Consider the following 14638-nt stretch of genomic DNA (forward strand, 5'->3'; position numbering starts at 1 on the left):
TAGGGTTGGAAAGGACCTTAAGATAATCTAGTTCCAACCCCCCTGCTGTGCACACCTGTGTACTTTCCAGCCTGAAGGAACGTTGAGATTATAGATCTGAAGACAACTAAACACATTTCCCCCTGACTTTGATGATCACGTTTCTTACTTTATTTATTACCCCACACAAGCCCATGTAAACATACCCGTGTTTCTGCAGAAGTGAATGTGAAAAAGAAAGAGATCTGAAGGTTCTTTCCTTATGGGAGATTACGTAAGGAGCCCTGCTCAAGAGAAGCACCACCCAGTCTATGTGGAGACTTCACACAATAAAGAAAATAAGGTAATATGTACATTAGAAAGCCAATGACACTTTCTGCCTGTCCTGTCCAAACTGCAGCCAGCCTTAACCACAGTAACCATTGATGTTCACTATTTCCAGCTTGGAAAATATAGCCCTTTTAAACAGCATGAGTGCAATGACAAACCTGAAATGGGATGAAATGCAGAGTGAATAATTACTGCAAACTTTTAAATATTTTACGATACGCATGAGACTACAAGAGAAAAAGTAGTCAATACTGACTAAAAGTCTCATCCTTGCTTAGAAATGAAGTAGAATTAATAGGTGTAGTTTTGGGAATTTTTTCTATCTTCATATATTCCATAACTGGTATTGGCCACTTTATCTACAACAGATCAAATCTAAACAGATGCATTTTTCATTTTCAGTCATATTCACATACTATAATGAATTGTTTTCTGCCTTATAGAATTGAGGAATGTATTAGAAATAAGTAAAAATTGTAAAGAAAATATTCTGAAAAACCTACTATGTAAAAAGCTTTTCAGCTGTTATCCATCTCTTTTTTTTTCCTCAGTTATTTGTGAATATTATTTTCAGCAAGCCTTCAGATGTTCTTAAAATACAAAAATGAATAAAGGAGGGAAAAAACCCTTACTAAGGTGTCAATATTTGAAAGGGCAAACAGGGCAAACAAGGTAATTAGAGGGCTACATAAATCTTAAAATAGCAGGATGGGTAGTGAGATTTAGGCTTAGCTGTAATATAAATAATGCCAATCAACACAGGTTTGAGGTAATGCAGACCTTAATAAATTAAGTAGATGATTTTTTTTTTTTGTCTGATGAGAATATAAACTTAGCCGATAAGAGTGTTAATGTAACGGGTTTCTGTAATGCATTTCTAGAAAGCATTTGACTTGCTCTGAGTGGTATATATAGTTATTACATTACAAAGACCAAACCAGACAGTTCATGAGTCTGAAAAATGCAAGTGTACATTAAAATAACCCAGTAATTTCATTATTTTCTCCAGGGACTGTAACTTGGCATTACACTATACAAACCTTTCTTTACTGAAGACAATATAACCATAGTGACTGCAATAATGAAGGACAGGTGACAGATCTGAATGTCTCTCTATTCACATGATACCAAACTCTCATCCAACAGAATTAGAATGAAAAACACAATCCATGGACAAAATGGTTGACTTTACCAAAAAAACAATCTCTGAAGAAAAGCCTTAAAAGTAGTTAGCTGAACGTACATTTTCCTGAGATATAGATAGATGTATCTCGTGTATCTCAAGAAAAAACATTTGCCGGATATACTACCCATACTTTTAACACTGTTGCATTGTAATTAAGCTCCTCTTTCTTGCATACATTTTTTTTAAAATGAAGGAAATTCAGAACAGTCACAAAGCATAACATATATGAAAATGTTCTTTGTAGTACTGTGGTCAAGCAAGTACTGAAAATGTAACTTAATCAAAGAATTTAATAAATGGAAATGAGTGTGACACAACCTTAACACAATCTTGACTTTCTTCTCAATAGATATACATTTACAGTGTTCTTAGAAAACCTCTTCAACCCAGACAGAGTCCACAGGTTCCCCAGGCATGCTACTATCATTATTTTTGCTTAAGTTATTAAAATATTTCCCAGTATCTCAAATTTCCATAAGGATTTTTAAGTCATCACTTCCTATCTCAGTCACATAATACACTGTTCCCATATTAAGATCAGTCTTTTTTTAATGTGAGAACAATCTCAATCTTTGTTTCAAATCAAATCAAATCAAAGAAAAGCAAAGCAAAACAAAGCAAATAAAATCAAGCTAAATTAAATCAAATCAGTCCAATTTCCTTATAAGTCATGAATTTTAGAATGTTAACTGTCCTGCTAATTATCTGAAATACATGTGCATACATTATTATTTTCAATGTATGTACATACTTTATTGTGTGCAATACCCCAAACTTTTGCTGGAGGAGGGTCAAATATTACTTCATGAATTCTGTAGAGCAAATTCCCTTTCATAAGGACTCTAGTATATTGTTGGATTCTTGCATTTTACTGCAGCACTGAGTTCCTCTCATTCAGGTTATGACTCAAGAAAGCCTAAAGATGTTATCTACAAACCTAAGTAGCTGTTCTGCATCCTCTCTTTAGATGTCTTATCTCTGCTTCAGTGCTCCACTTTCTGAGAAAGGACGTCACTCTCTCCTACACTTCTCATTTTGTCAGCACCATCTTGAGTTCTACTGTTCTGACACTCCCTTCCTATAGTGCTATCTTTAAATTTTATAAACTTTTAATTTTATAAACATCCATCATCTATGCCAAAACCAGACCCTGTCTAATTTGGCTTCTAAGTGAAGTAGAAAAGAGCAATGTATTAGTTTTGCTTTTGAAGTGCATCTGTGCATTAATCCCACATTAAAAGAGAAATGTTATTTCTGATGTTCTAGCTTGTTCATTCAAAGAGTATCTGAAGTATCTTCATGAAGTGTTGTTGTCTGGATATATCTAAGATCAAAGAGCAAGAAATAAAAGCTAGGAAAACAGAACCTTAAAGTAAGGATAAAAAAAGTACAGACAATTAGCTACTTAAATACATCCACCCCAACTTTAGGAACTACTTAATAAAACAATGAATGATTTGGTAAAAAGTACTTAAATTTAACAATCCAAACATAAGTAACTCCAAAAGATAATTTTAGATAAAGTCAAACTTCAATCACAATTATTCTAGTTTAGGAAACCGTATAAAAATCAAAGATATCTGAAGAATTATTTCAAGAATTGGTGGCAAAGGACTCTGAAACCCATCAAGTTATCAAAGCTTAGCAAGTGTTCTATAGACATTCTAAACAAAGTCAACAAAATTACATAGTATCATGATACTTAGCTATTCAGCCAGAATAGACTCTGTCAGGATTTGGCAACACTTAAAAGTGATAGACAAAGAATTAATATATAGATACTAAGGAAAGGAATCATTATAATACCTTTGCATTAATTTGTAAGCCATAAAAAGCCATAAAAACTCTTTGTAGATGTATTTTATAGAAACTGTTTTGAACATTGAATGTCTAGAATGAAAGCCTACTCCCATTTATGGGACATATATAATTAGAAAAGGCTTATGAAGATGAAATAAGAAATTCCCAAGTCACACCTCAAAGTAATTCAAAGGATTACATATAGCTGTCATTTAATACAGTAACATTTTTATAACTTTATGAAAAAAGTGCATTTAAAACATTTTTGTATGTTAAAATAATCATAATCATCTCACACATTCCACTAGTCAAAGAAGGAGGGCAACGTAAAGCATATAGGAAGAAAAAAATGCATGCTCATACTCCTATCAAGTGAAGTTTTTCTATGAGTTACTCTTATCCAGGTAACTTTACTTAGCTAATAGCAATGAGAAATAGGGTAGCAAATACATCATATGGAATCAAAGACACATATGCCTACATCCATGCAAACATAGCTGACCAGTTCTAAAGGGCAAACAAAATACTGAATGATTTTATTATATTTAATATATTGAATACGTATTTATTTGATATATTTTTATGATTTGCTTTAGTTAGGGCTCAAATTCTGATGGGGTAGTAAGGTACAAAAAATTACTAAAAAAAAATAAATTCGTTAATTTCTTCCACTAAATCCCACCTCACATTCTGAAGTGCTTTCTCAGCCTCTTTTAATTCCACTTAAAGGGTGAAGACATCTCCCCACATGTCAAAGTGTGTCTTCTTTAAGTCCCAAATTTGTCTCTAAACCGAGTAAATGTCAGAAGAACCTTGAGCTTTTTTTTTTCTTTTTTTTTATTAAAATCTTTGTTAATTTTTCTGTTGAATAACAGCAAAATGTGTATCAGGTGTGACAACTTTTCCAGAGAGATGTACTCTCAGGCTTCTAAGTAGCATCTCTACCATTCTACAGCAGCAACCCTGAATCAAGCAGCAGTATACATGATCACTGCATACAGAGTTCAGCAGTTCAGTAAGAGAGGTTTTTGCTGAATAAGGTCTATGGCATTAGTTAAAGAAATTTCTATTTACAACCTACTCCTTTACTCCCTTCTGAAACATTTTCACTTGCTTAAATTAAAAAAAAAAAAAAAAAAAAAAAAAAAGGCTTAAAAGGCTTTATCCTGGTGTGTCTGGTGAAAGTTAAAACTTTCAAGTAACATTCTATCACACTACCTTCAGAAATTTCTTTAATAGCATAAATCTTGAACATCTAATCCTAAAAAACATTAGTGACACTTTGTTTAATGCAAACTTCTTTTCTTCTTATTTAAGACCTTCCAGATAATTGCATATAGAAATACAAATATATTCTTCAAAATTAAAAAGCATAAGTTGTAGTTCAATTTCTTCCCTCCTTCAATTGATAGAGCAAAAAGCTGTTAAAAAGGAAACTGATAATTTGTCCTATGTCTCAATATAATATTCATGTTATTCCTACATATGATTAAACATAACTAGCTTACCATGCTGAGGTACATGGTTGGGTTAATGTTTGTTAGTGCAGGACAATAAAGAGTAAAGAAGAAAAAGCTTATGACCAGTTTATTTTCATCTCACTTGAAGAAAGTCATTATTTAGCATATTTATTAGTCAATAATATGTCTTGTAGTTCATATGTTCATAAGAAAAATGAAATCCTTCTAATTTTTCTGGGTTTGGTTAGACTACAAGATGCTAGACTGTACCCTAGATTGGAATTAAAAGTTACTAAATTTGAAATGGATATGATAAATTTAAATTTTACAAACACAGACCTCCAGTGTTTAAATATTGTGTATTGGAAGCCATACAGAGACTCTTTTAGAAAGAGAATCCAGTGAAGTACTATGTATTTTCACAGTATCTTCTTTATTTTGCATACAGGACAAAAGAATAATCAGGTACGAGAAATAAGACAAGAACTGTCACAAACAACCTCAACTAAAAATTTTCCCAAGTCTAAGCTTCCCACCAACCTTGCCCTAGTAGGTATCAAATGTCCCCAAAAGGAAGAGATTTTCTGGGTCTTTCCTCGCTTTTGTGAAGAGGAATATTATTTCAGCACGTTTCATGGCAGTTGCCCTTGTTGATTAGTGATGTCTGGAAAACCACAAGTTAGATAACCAGTTATATCCTGCTGTTATGCAGAAAGTAAGAAAGAGTGAGGCAACATAGCATAATGAAACTTCCACTAGTAGGGCAAATTGTGGTTCTTTGTAGTAACACCAACTCCATGACTGGGAGATGTCTTGGGAACAGAAAGGAAGAACAACATCACTTAGCTGAGACAGTGAGCAATGCTAAGAAGATGCTTAAGAAATTTGCTCCATCATCATGGCTACTGACACCTATATTTCTCAGGTAACATTGAACTTGACCAAGACTTCTTCTAGGAAATCTTTACATACTCTCTAAAAGGCTGAGTGTCAGTTGGGGTCAGCTGTCCTGGCTGTATGTTCTCCCAGATTTTTGTGCACCCACAGCCTACTCACTGGTAGGGCAGTATGAGGAGCAGAAAAGATTTTAACTTTATGTAAGAGTCAAGATTATTATTACTGTTCAACAATAACAAAAACATCCCTGAATTATCAACACTGTTTCCAGAACAAATCCAAAACACATTAGCCCCATATTAGCTAACATGAAGAAAATAACTCTAGCCCAGTCCAAACCAGCACAGGACAGAAGGCAAATCTGTCCTTGTATTGAAACATTGTAGGGAGGATAATTCCTTATACTTTATGAAATATTTTTTTAAGCAAGCCAGTGTTAAATTTCTCCTGGCAAACCAGAGGTGCCTAAAGCTTCAGAAATTCTTCTTAGATTTTTACTTAGACTTCTGTACCAGGGCAGAAATCAGTCTATCAGTCCTTATATTTCATCCTTTGACAGACAGCATGTGTTATCCTTCTCTTTTGGAAGCAGGAAGACAAGAACATATTATAAGTCCTTAATATTTTTTCAACACATCACTTTATCTGCATTTTAAGTGAGTATTAACTCAAGCATTCATTAGGTACCTAATCATTATAGATCAGCAGACAGACTGCAGTATGATCTTCAGTTTCACTTTTGCCAAGTAGAAGTCAGATAAAACAGTCAGGATTAAAAACTATTTCATACAGAGTCTTAATCGCTTTTAGTATCTTTAATAGCAAAAGTAGCACTAGATACAAGTGCTTCTCTGAAAGCATTTTCTCAATGCACAGTATATCTGGAAGTTTGAAGGCCAATTCCCAGTTCGCATAATTAAGTTAACAGAGGTAAAAAGGCTAAATTCCACATCATATTGCTGTGTCAATTCCTGCTGGCTTAATGAATGAGTATGGCATTGGCATATCTAATATTAGATTTTTAATGTATGCTTCTCCCAGTACTTTTAACAGTTGCTGATGTCTACATATTGACTGAAAAGCAATCTAGAGAGTTTATTCAAGGCTATTTCTTTCCTAGTTTCCACTTCAGGCTTCACTTTTCCACTGACTGCATGTCTAATAAGTCATGCAGTTTTGATTTTTCCATACCTTTCTAAACAATAACTTAGAATAAAAATAAAAGACAGAGGGTAAGGCAAAATCGTAAATGTGGAATGCCTTTTGCAGAAGTAGGATTCCATTTAATTCGTATAACCAGTCTGGGAAAGAAAGCAATGAAGAAGGTCAGAGTAAGTGAGAGTGCCCTATAAAATCGAAATATTTAACAACTGCCTTCATAGTTTCTTGGTAGGATTGTAGTCCCTGTGAGTATTCTAAGTCAGATCAGAGGTTCATTTAACCTGGTATCACAAACAACAGCCAGTTATCTTCAGAAAATTAAGTAGAAGATAAGTGTAATATTTTCTGGGACTCTTATCTTGAAGTGATTTGCAGTCCTTCCACAAGGACTTCTTAGGTCAAAAGTGAAGTTTAACAGCTCTGCAACATTTTACTGTCAATCCGTCCAGTTACTTTAGCTTAGCCAAGCTTCTTGTGTCCACTGAATTTTATGACAAAGACTCCCAGAGCTTTCTGGTGGTTTCTGCAGGAGCCTTCTTATACAGGGGGCACAAGGTAAAATTGGAGATGAAGCTTTAGACGCTTGCCACAACTGCAAGTAGGTTCAAAAAGCAGCTTGACAGATTCAAGGAATTAAAAACTGTTAAACACAACAGTAGCCACCCTTACCTCAGGAGTTTCTACTTCATAAGTCACTAGAGACTGTAAGAGCCTTGTTATAGGTAACTTTCCACTATTTTCATAGTCTTTCCTTTGCTTCCACTGTTAGATGCTAGATGCTGCCAAGCATGGCAGAATGGTCTAGATACATGTAACCATTGCTATTTATATTAATTGCAGTTTCTATATCTAATTACTGTATGCTAATTAACTGCTCTTTTTCACTGAGAGCTCTCCACAGAAGGAAATGATGGTACCTAAGTGTTTCTCAAGCAGACAAGACTACACAGAGAGAAGAGTCAGCCAAGAAGTATAACATTGAATTTTTCACAATATTCACCCAAAGCCTAGGGAACTTTAGTCTAGGGGAAAAAAAAAAAATAAATATATATATATACACACGCATACACACATATATATAGTCTGAAAAATATAGGTGTAAAATAATTATGTGGAAGATGGCTTTGGACCACGACAAGCTTGACTGGGGAGCTACATAAATTACCAGTCTTCTTAGGACTCAAGGACTCCGGAGCAGAGAAAACAGATCCTCTGTATCAGGTGTCTTCCTACCTTCGTCAATAGTGAAAAAAAAAAAAATAAATAAAGAATGCAGAACGAGTTAATAAGCAGGTAAGCAAAAAAGAAAAAAATGCAAACGTGAGAGGTACTTGCGTCACAGTCACAGAGGAACATGACAAGCTGGCAATTAGTTCACTACTAAGTAGTAGTAATGTAGAGCAACAGGGAGACTGAATAGTAGCACGACTAGCGTTGTAGTTAGAAATACACTTACTCCTTCAGTCTCAGTGCAGCCACTAGAAAAGCATCTTTCTGCTTGCTATGGTTTAACATGTGTCATGGTTTAATACTTTGGCAAGCTTTAGATAAAATAGCTTTATAAAGCTCTCTTGTTATTCCTGTAGCAGCTACAGATTTTCAAGAACTGAAGTATTTCTACTTATCTGATCTAATAGCTCCACTTCAAATAAAGCTAAATGTCCATAAAATAATAAAGTAGATACTGTATGTAGGTGGAAACAGCTTCAGCTGCAATCTGTTCTGTTCAGCAGCATTTCCATCCTATCAGTTAAGTTTCAGATTCAGTAACCAGACAGACAGCTATGCCTGAGGTTTAGATAGCTGCACAGCACATGAAGAATTACTGGACATGAGATGAGAAGTTACTCAATGTAAAAATAAGGGTGGCATAAGGCTTACAGAGAGTGCCTTGAGGAGGGGATGGATTTGTTTTGTCAAGTTTATAGTCTCCAAGACAAGTTCTTACACAAACCTGAGCCTTATGCTGTAAGCCTCACCACCAACCTTCACTGTCTAGGAACTACAACTCAAAGCCTATAGGTCATCCTACAATCCTACAGGTTGTGGTACAGCAGTGTTCCAAGCGTCAGGCTTTGAAATGACCTTCTTAAGTTACTGACTCCAACTTGCTTACTATAGCAGTGAGAGATCACAAGACCTTAGAGATAGCTACAGACTCTTGAGAGAGATAAAAACAAAAATTTTCTCAATGTAGATAATTCTTATCTTTTAAAATATTTATTAATGTATGAAGACACATTTTGCCATTTCTAATGCCTTGACTGCAGGATTCTTTTCAGTAGCATTATCATCTAACACTATGGGACTAGTTCAGTGAACAAAGCAATTTTCCCAAAGTCCATCCTCTGCTAGGAATGCCTTCCAGCCACTTTTCACACCAAATGTGAATTTGAGCAAATAAGGATAATCAGTTTTGAAAACTCAGATAATAAACAATATTACATTATTATTGACCATCCATATCTGAAAGCATCTTTTGTCAGTTTGGTTTATTTTCTATGGAGTTCATTGATAGTATTAGTATTGCAAGGCTATCAGCTGCTATATGCAAGAATGACGATACTCACTGAATAGATATTGAGTTAAATATTCATAAAATAATGTGAACTTAGAGCTTGTATTCCTTTAGAAGCAAAGAGAAATGACAGATCACAAATCTTCCACCTATTTGATTATATCTGCATTGAAATAACATAGACTGCATTACTGTGTAGTCAGTTTCTGTGTAACTGATCGTTTGCAGTCATGATACTAAATCTGAGAGCTGCATTGTATTTTGTCATCAGAACAACCTGGAAATATTATAGATTAACTGTAGCATTTCTCAAAGAAATCCTTCAATTGTAAATGGGATTCAGACTTTTTTTAAACTGCCACATCAGAACAGCAGTAGACCATTATTAACCAAAATTTTTTGTTTTAAAGCAGTCCCTTTTTAGCCTCCTGTACCAGAAAAATATGCATTAGATCAAGATGAAGTACTTGGCAAAAAGCTAAATACCTTGCTAAAACAAGCAAAATGAATATATATTATTCTTACCTTGCGCTTGCATTGTTTTGATTAAGAGGAGAAACTTCCATATGTATACCCACAGTGACCCAGTTGCATTCTCAAAGTTTTACCTCCAAACCCTTCCTTGTGTAGAACTACTATAAGAACTTCTATCATAGACAAACATTTCATTAAACTGCAACTGTTCAGTATCAATAACATAACCGTAACATGAGCACAAGCACAAAACAAAGAGACAGGGACAGCATTCCTAAGCACTTTCTACTTTAATACCCCAGTAGTGCTATGCAGAATTTACAAAGGCACATGCACAGCACTCTCTATGGTTTAACTTTGTCTGTAAATCCTATGGCTTATTTTATGCTGAAGTTTAGTGATACACTTTTCAGCACTTTCAAGATAAAATTTTTCTTTTAATTTTTTTTAAATTTTTAATATGAAAAGAAAAAAAGTCCCCTTTATTATAAAGCATGAACCAATAAAGCAGAACAGCTATTATTTAGTCTGCAGTGCATCCTACACAGAGATTCACAATACCAGTGCACTTCTAACTCAGTCTGTCAGCAATTATCCTAGCCAACAAACTGGACAATCTTTTCTGTAGCTCTGTTCTAGCATAATTTAGAACATACCTCCTCCTCAACAGGCTCTTCCATTCTACTTTGTTTTTTAGCATACAGCAGGTGCTTCTCTAAACTCTTCCAGCAACATCTGAATAAAATGTACAAATTGAACTTAGCTCCAACATTACCTGAACTCGAGGTTTTAGTGACTTAAAGTCTTTCTTTCAGGATACCAGCCCAGCACATTCCTTTCCTGAGACTATCTGCTTGCTATATTAGGCCCAATGCTTGTTTTAATTTGTCTTTTCCTTTGACTATTCCAGCAATGTGATACTTTTCATTTCCCCGCTGGTACAGGTGTGCTTAATTCACTACCAGCCTATCATCATATGCAGCCACAAAAACCTCCCTGAGCACCATTAATCCCTTCAATGCCAATCTAATTTCTCTATGCTTCTGTTACATGATGAGAAGCCAATATCTATATGCAAGGAGGTAGCCCAAGTGGCCAGAACAAAATAGTCATTATTAGGCACTATGAAATAAGATGTAGAGAAAGTCTTTCTGTATCACATACGTAGATATGTATACATATGTAATACTCTTAATACAGCTTAATAGTCAAGGTAAAGCAAATGTAGTGTATGCATCTTAGATTTTAGTGTCACCAGGTAAGCACTTAAAATAGAAGTGACCAACAACTAGGGATCACTGAAAAACACGCTAAGCTTTTTGGCTGTCAGTAGCACTTAGAATTGCCACCTTTAGTGTACATGACGTTATTATGTTCCAATTTTTGACTTTTCTGTTCTGTTGTTTTTTTTTTTACAGGCTTAAAATGGTGTTTTCTGAAATCTTAAATATATAAATATATGTGCATATAAATGAGCTTATTTACATTAAGTTTAAAAAATTTGAAAAAGTTTCCCAAGAAGCATCACATGTTTTTGCAGCTATATACTTCTAAAATATACGCCTGTTAAACATAAAAAATACACTTTTTTCTTTGCAAAAAAAAGCATACTACACTCCCTGATTTGCAAGGAAAAACAGATGCATTTTTACAACACAGCAAAAAAAAGATCAAAACCAAAACCAAAACCAAAGAAAATTTTGTATTTCTTTATGGCTACATGAGTTAAACAAGGCTGAAAGTTTTCTCTTGAGTTAGCATAAAAAATTAATTTATCTGAATGACATCCCTTAGACGTTCCATTATTTTTTTCTAGATATGTGTTATCATCAGAAATTTAAGGTGTATACCACTGAGACTGCTGCATTCAGGAAGTCTTGTTTAGGAGAATACATGAGGCTTTTTCACTGTCTGCTGCAAAACTGATGAACAGAAGAATCGGAAAATTAAAATAAGCATATACAACATATTCACATACAAAGCTATGCACAGTAGAATCTTAATTATTTACTTAAAATGACTGGATTTGTTTACTGCATACCACTGGATGTCAAATGAATATAGCCTATCACTTAGCTTAAATAAATCCACATACATAGCCAGATTGGCAGTCTTAAAAAAAAACAAGCTGAAAGCATTCAGCAATTTATGTTGACTATTCACTTCATTTGACTGTTCTTTATGTTGTCAAGTTCATTTTCACTGCTTTGAAGAGAGGAGGCTATAAATGATTTTCTGTGACATAATCTCACAGACAGGTCATGTTTGAAAGTATCTATTTAAAATCCATACTCACATACGCATACACAGAGATATATATATATAAAATACACACACAAATTGACACTGTGAGACAGTTGATTTGAATTGTTCTTTTCATTGTATTTAGTCTGGCTGAGATAATTTTCCCTACATCAGCATTCATAGTGCTGTGCTTTGTATTGGTAGGTGGAAAGGTGTTGATAACACACCAGTGTTTTGCCTACTGCTGAGCAGTGCTCACACAACATCCAGGCTGTCTGCCTCTCCAGCATTCTCACCCTGACCAGCAGGCTGGTGGTGGGCAATATTTTGGGAGGGGACATAGCCAGGACAGCTGACTCAAGCTGACCAAAGGAATATTCCATACCATATGACATCTGCTCAGCAATAAAAGTTAAGAAAAGGGGCAGGGGGAGTGGAGAATAACATTCATCATGATAAGCCTTGTCTTTCAGAGAAATCACTACAGGTACTGAAGCCTGTCTTCCTGGGATGTGGTTGGACATCGTCCTCTGATGGGAAGTACAGAATAATTTCTTTGTTTTCTTTTGCTTCTGTGGACAACAATTGGTTTTGTTTTATTAACCTCTCTTTATCTTGACACATGACTTTTTTTCCATCTTATTTTCTACCTCCCTGTCCTTCTGAGGAGTGGATAAAGTGATTTGATGAGCACTTGGTGGCCAGCCAATATCAACTCACCAGAGTGGCGTTTAACTGTGGGTCAGAACGTAAATAGACAAGAAGGACAGTGGTGGTGATCTGATGTGCTGCTTATGCTGTAGATGTTCTATAGGTTCAGCACCTTTTACCAATGTTAAATTCACTTTGCAGAGTAAAAATCTCATGTGTTTCATGAGTACTAATGAATCTAGATGAACATCCAGTGGAAACAACATTTTTCTTTCTTTGTGTCTTCTGTATAGAATCATAGAATCATAGAATAGTTAGGGTTGGAAAGGACCTTAAGATCATTCAGTTCCAACCCCCTGCCATGGGCAGGGACACCCCACACTAAACCATGTCACCCAAGGCTCTGTCCAACCTGGCCTTAAACACTGCCAAGAATGGAGCATTCACAACCTCCATGGGCAACTCATTCCAGTGCCTCACCACCCTCTCAGTAAAGAATTTCTTCCTTAGATCCAATCTAAACTTCCCCTGTTGAAGTTTGAACCCAATACCCCTTGTCCTATCACTACAGTCCCTGATGAATAGCCCCTCCCCAGCATCCTTGTAGGCCCCCTTCAGATACTGGAAGGCTGCTATGAGGTCTCCACTCAGCCTTCTCTTCTCCAGGCTGAACAGCCCCAACTTTCTCAGCCTGTCTCCATACGGAAGGTGCTCCAGGCCCCTGATCATCCTCGTGGCCCTCCTCTGGACTTGTTCCAACAGTTCCATGTCCTTTTTATGATGAGAACACCAGAACTGCACACAATACTCCAAGTGAGGTCTCACAAGAGAAGAGTAGAGGGGAAGGATCACCTCCTTTGACCTGCTGGTCACGTTTCTCTTGATGCAGCCCACGATACGGTTGGCTTTCTGGGCTGTGAGCGCACACTGAAGCCGGCTCATGTTCATTTTCTTATTGACCAACACCCCCAAGTCCTTCTCCGCAGGGCTGCTCTGAATCTCTTCTCTGCCCAACCTATAGCTGTGCCTGAGAGTGCTCCAACCCAGGTGTAGGACCTTGCACTTGGCATGGTTAAACTTCATCAGGTTGGCATCAGCCCACCTCACAAGCGTGTTGAGGTCTCTCTGGGTGGCATCCCTTCCCTCTAGCATATCAACCAAACCACACAGCTTGGTGTCATCAGCAAACTTGCTGAGGGCGCACTCAATCCCACTGTCCATGTCACTGAGAAAGATGTTGAACAAGATCAGTCCCAACACCGATCTCTGAGGGACACCACTCGTTACGGGTCTCCAGCCGGACATCGAGCCATTGACCACAACTCTTTGCATGCGGCCATCCAGCCAGCTCTTTATCCACCGAGTGGTCCACCCATCAAATTGATGTCTCTCCAATTTAGGGGCAAGGATGTCGTGTAGGACAGTGTCAAAGGCTTTGCACAAGTCCAGGTAGATGACGTCAACTGCTCTGCCCCTGTCCATCAGTTTCGTAGCCCCATCATAGAAGGCCACCAAATGGGTCAGGCAGGATTTCTCCTTAGTGAAGCCATGCTGGCTGTCACCAACCATCTCCTTGTTTTTCATGTGCCTTAGCATGTCTTCCAGGAGAATCTGCTCCAAGAGTTTGCCAGGCACGGAGGGGAGACTGACTGGTCTGTAATTCCCTGCGTCATCCATTTTCCCCTTCTTGAAAATGGGGGTTATATTTCCCTTCTTCCAGTCATTGGGAACTTCACCGGACTGCCATGATTTTCCAAATATGATGGCCAGTGACTTAGCAAGTTCATTTGCCAGCTCCTTCAGGACCTGCGGATGGATTTCGTCAGGTCCCATGGACTTATGTACATTTAGGTTTTTAAGATGGTCTTGAACCAGATCCTCTCCTACAGTGGGCTTAGGGTCTTCATTCTTACAGTCCCTGCGTCCACCTTCCAAGAC

This window comes from Psittacula echo (genome assembly GCF_963264785.1).
Source record: "Psittacula echo genome assembly, chromosome: Z".
Classification (NCBI taxonomy): Eukaryota; Metazoa; Chordata; class Aves; order Psittaciformes; family Psittacidae; genus Psittacula; species Psittacula echo.